Source organism: Triticum aestivum, chromosome 5B (genome assembly GCF_018294505.1).
Source record: "Triticum aestivum cultivar Chinese Spring chromosome 5B, IWGSC CS RefSeq v2.1, whole genome shotgun sequence".
Lineage (NCBI taxonomy): Eukaryota > Viridiplantae > Streptophyta > Magnoliopsida > Poales > Poaceae > Triticum > Triticum aestivum.
In genome coordinates this window covers 456,981,946-456,986,564 of record NC_057807.1, presented here as the reverse complement: position 1 = coordinate 456,986,564, position 4,619 = coordinate 456,981,946, and the positions used below count along the sequence as shown (strand labels likewise).

General features: G+C 48.4%; 1 long non-coding RNA gene across 1 annotated transcript; it reads left to right on the top strand.

The window, feature by feature from the left end:
* Nucleotides 1-486: 486 nt before the first annotated feature.
* Nucleotides 487-1,472, top strand: LOC123116417 (uncharacterized). The gene is made up of 3 exons (XR_006457063.1): nt 487-690; nt 767-1,114; nt 1,322-1,472. It is a non-coding gene; the product is annotated as an uncharacterized lncRNA (long non-coding RNA).
* Nucleotides 1,473-4,619: the final 3,147 nt, after the last annotated feature.

The window sequence follows — 4,619 nt, the reverse complement described above, 5'->3', positions numbered from 1 at the left end:
AACAGGACTTCTCCCCTGTTATAAAAAGTTCATAATGATCAAAATATTGTTTGGAGATCACCTGATGTATTTCTGCAATTTTATGAACTCCAAATGATTTTTAGATTTGTTTTAGACTGCTCTTTGTGTGTTCTTTATTGCATAAAATAGTTTTACAAAATTGCTTTGGGGCTGGAATTATATTTCCTGTAGTGCGTATTACTAGTAGTATTTTACTATGTGTTGCGGTATTTTTAGTAAGTCATTCGGTCCTTTGTTTTCTCTAATTAAACCTCCTGGACAATATTATATTTTCCCAGAGTTTACTATTCATCAGGGCTCCCAGCGCAGCCCATTTCTATTCATCGCCCACTGCGCTGGAGCAGCGCAGCAGCAGCTAGCAGGTCGAAGCCCAGCGAGCAGCCCACCCCGCCGGGTTTTTTCCTCTCTGCCGCTGACCACCCTGACCCACATGTCATCTCTCTCCTTCCCGTGTTCTTCCTGGAGACCACTTCCCGATCCAAATCCTCGCTGACTCGGCTTGGATCTCGTCCCTCTCGCAAGGGAACTACTATATAAATAATCCCCTTGCTCTTCTCTGCCGATTTTTGGCAAAATCCATCGCTCCCGTGCCCTAGAACTCGCCGCTGGATCTCACCGGAGTTCCACGCTGCAGAAGCTTTCCGCCGGTCGATCCCGTCGCGTCGGAAGGTTCCCAGCACCTACTTTCTTCTCTGTTAACTTCGCCTTGATTTCCTCTCTCCCCCTCAACTTCTAGTTTACGCAGGGGAGCACCAAATCGGGCACATCAAGCTCGACCCAAAGCTCAACTCTGTCGTCCGCATCACCACCGAGCCGCCCGTGGCCATCGTCTTCAAGTCCGACCGCCCAGACTCTGTTCTCCGGTGAGCACATCTCCCGCTCCGTGCGATCTTGTTTCAACCGCCCAGACTAAGTGTTTTTTTTTTCTGTGAACCGGTATACACTAAGTAGCGGCTGTCCGTTACATAGGCCATTACAGCAAACACCCTACGGCCACTCACACCATGCCACTTGGCACATCCACAGCCGCAACAGTTCTTCGAAGAAATCTATTTTGACACATTGGCAGATTCCATATCAAATGTTCATTTAGGTATATCTTGAGATCCGTATGTCCAAATTCACCGATTCTTTTTCCTGTACTCTTAGTGACCAGGAGAATATTGTAGAACCAAAATTTCACATTTTTGAACTATTAAAATTTGAATTTGATGAAATTTGAATTCAAACTTCCGGAGGCCATATCTTTTAAACCGTTGATCCAAATTAGTTGATTCTTTTTGCATTGTGATCCAATTAGCATGTTGTTCGCGCACGAACACGTCTTATGTACCTCCAACGCCGAGGGTGATGCACCGCAGCTCACGCTGAAGAAGACCCATCCGTAAGCGCGGTACGCAAGCAATTCGGCGGGCGCTTTTGAGCACCCGAAACCCCACGCGCCCGGGAGGGACCCCGTCAGGGCACGCGGAGGCTATGGGCTGCCCTAGGTCGGCCTGCCCGCCCCTAGGCCTCGAGGTTCGCCGCCCTGCAATGAAGAAGAATGAACGAAGAACGAGGAAGAAGAAGAACAAGGGAGAAGGTAAAAATAAAGGTAAAAGATGTAGGTTGATTTGTTCGATTGTGTGTTGTTGTTCAATCGGCCGTCATCTCTTATATATATAAGAGGCAGATGGACTTCCCGTACAAGAAAAGGACTTGCCTTGCCGTCCAAATTATCAAAATCTAACCAAACTCGGACTTCTCACGACCTCTGCCCCGGATGTCCAGCTCTAGGCCCGGATGATCCGGCCTAGCCCAATTTTCTGACAGCAGCTCACTGTTTCGGCTCTAGAATCCACATACAACCTCGGATTTGGACGTTCTTTATATAAAAATCAACCACCTCGACGAGACGCAGAACTTTCATGTTGAACACTTTTCGATCTGAGGCCATCTTGAGGGTGTTTAGGGCCGTTTTCTAAAGTCTGTAGCAGAAAAAGCTGTCCGGACGTCCGGACTTCTACCCGGACTGTCCGGCCTCCATCCGGATCATTCGGGACTGGACCCAGATCATACGGCTTCAGCACCAACCTTCTGGTGTCTTTGTGCTTCAATTACCTGGATGATCCGGACCCCGGCCCGGATGATCCGACCAAACATTGCTGCAGCGCACAGTTTTGCCTATGACGTTTGCATACGATCTCGGATGAGGAAGACTTTTATATCAAAATCGTCCGCTTCGACAAGACGAAGAACTTTGCAGTTGTAACTTTTTCCATCCAAGCGGTCTTAATTATGTTTCATGCCATTTTTTAATCTGGTGTCAATACGAGCATCTCTAAGATTGGCATAACTTTTGCATCTGAGCTTCGTTTTGGACCATCTCTATATTTATTTTGATCGGCTTGAAGAGAGCCATCCAGTGGTGACATGAAGTCATAATATTAACATCATCTCATTATAGCCTTGTGACACCCTCGATTCAATCGTACATTAATCATGCACGCAAATGTGTACGATCAAGATCAAGGACTCATGGGAAGATATCACAACACAACTCTAGACACAAATTAAAATAATACAAGCTTTATATTACAATTCACGGGCCTCGAGGGCTCGAATACATAAGCTCGAATACACAAGAGTCAGCAGAAGCAACAATATCTGAGTACAGACATGAATTAAACAATTTTTCCTTAAGAAGGCTAGCACAAAAGCATCTACGATCGAAAAGGCAAGGCCTCCTGCCTGGGAGCCTCCTAACTACTCCTGGTCGTCGGCGGTCTTCATGTAGTAGTAGGCACCCTCGTGGTAGAAGCAGTCATCGTCAAAGGTGGCGTCTGGATCCTGGGCTCCGACATCTGGTTGCATCAACCGAAAAGAAGAAGAAAGGGGGAAAAGGGGAAGCAAAGCAACCGTGAGTACTCATCCAAAGTACTCGCAAGCAAGGATCTACACTACATATGCAACATTATCAAAGGAAGGCTGTATATGTAGACTAGGCTACAGAAATGCCAGAATAGAGAGAAGGCCTAGTCCTATCGAAGACTAGCATCTTCTGGAAACCACCATCTTGCAGCAACCAGGAGGGAGTGGAGTAGCATAATGTAAAGTAGTAGTAGCGTTATCAACCTCGCCCAGAGATCCTTTCTCGACTCCCTGCGAGAAAGAAATCCCAGAGCCGTACTATCCATTTCTCATCACAATCCAATTCTCATCACAAGTATCCAGTTCTAGTTGTATCGATTGGGATACAACTCTAAGTGTCCGTTACCGTAGGACAGGCTATCGATAGATGTTTTCTTCCCTACAGGGGTGCACCAACTTACCCACCACGCTCGATTAACTCCGGCCGGACACACTTTCTTGGGTCATGCCCGGCCTCGGCCAAACAATACGCCGCAACCCGACCTAGGCTTAATAGAGAGGCCAGCACGCCGGACTAAACCTATGCCCCCAGGGGTCATGGGCCATCTCCCCGGGAACTCCTGCACGTTGCTTACGCGGCCGGTGAGCAGACCTAGCTACCTCCTTCAACAAGGCAGGTGCTTACACAGTCCAACCCGGCATGCGCCGCTCAGTCGCTAACGTCTATTAAGTTTCGGCTGATGTATACGACGCAGAACGCCCATACTATGCCCACGTGATGGTTAGTGCTATCAGGCCAGAGGCCCCTCGGATCAAATACCCAAATCGTAGTGGATTGGGAACGCGCGGTAACAAGCAGAGACTCACGAAATATGTGACCCCGTCGCCCCGTCTCGAGGACTTGCGGCAAGGGCTAAGAATGCCCGGCCACGCCTCGTATTCAACTCTCGGGTACCCTCCAGGTCAACCCGTCTCCACATCACTCGCAATTATGCTCGCGCGGGTACCCCTCAGGGTCGACCCATCTTTAGTGACATGGTTCAGTGTAAAGTCATAGTAATCATAGTAACTGTGTGTCTAAACATCAAGGGGGAAACCCGAGGAATCACCCCCGGTGAATTCCACTCGATGTAATCATCAAGGTGAACGTAAGAGGAATCACCCCCGAGGTTCACACTTGAGGGGTTGCACGACAGAGTCGTATCGGAAGTGGTTAAGGCGGAATCACCCTCGATGATCATGACCAAATAGCTACACTATAGGGTTAACATCAGAAGTGATATAGAGGTCTCACCCTCGCCACTCGATAGTAACCCAGTAGTGTCGAGCAACTAAGGGGAAAGTGATGTGCGGTTCTGGGGCCTGGTCTTTGATCCCGTTGATCGGGTCCTCGATGATGAAGCAGGGGCAACAAGGACAAGGTGGGGGTCACTGATGGATCACTAACCAACCTATACTAAGCAGTTTAGGATAAGCAGGTAAGGTACAACAGCAGATACAAAAGCAGGCTATGCATCAGAATATGAGCAATCAATAAAAGTAGCAAACTCTAATGCAAGCATAAGAGAATGGAATGGGCGATATCGGGATGATCAAAGGGGGGGCTTGCCTGGTTGCTCTGGCAAGGAGGGGTCATCGGTGACGTAGTCGATCACAGGGGCAGCATCGGTCTCGGGGTCTACCGGAGAGAGGAGGGGGAAGAAACAGTAAATATAAAAGCAAACATAGCATAACAGGACAACAGGCAG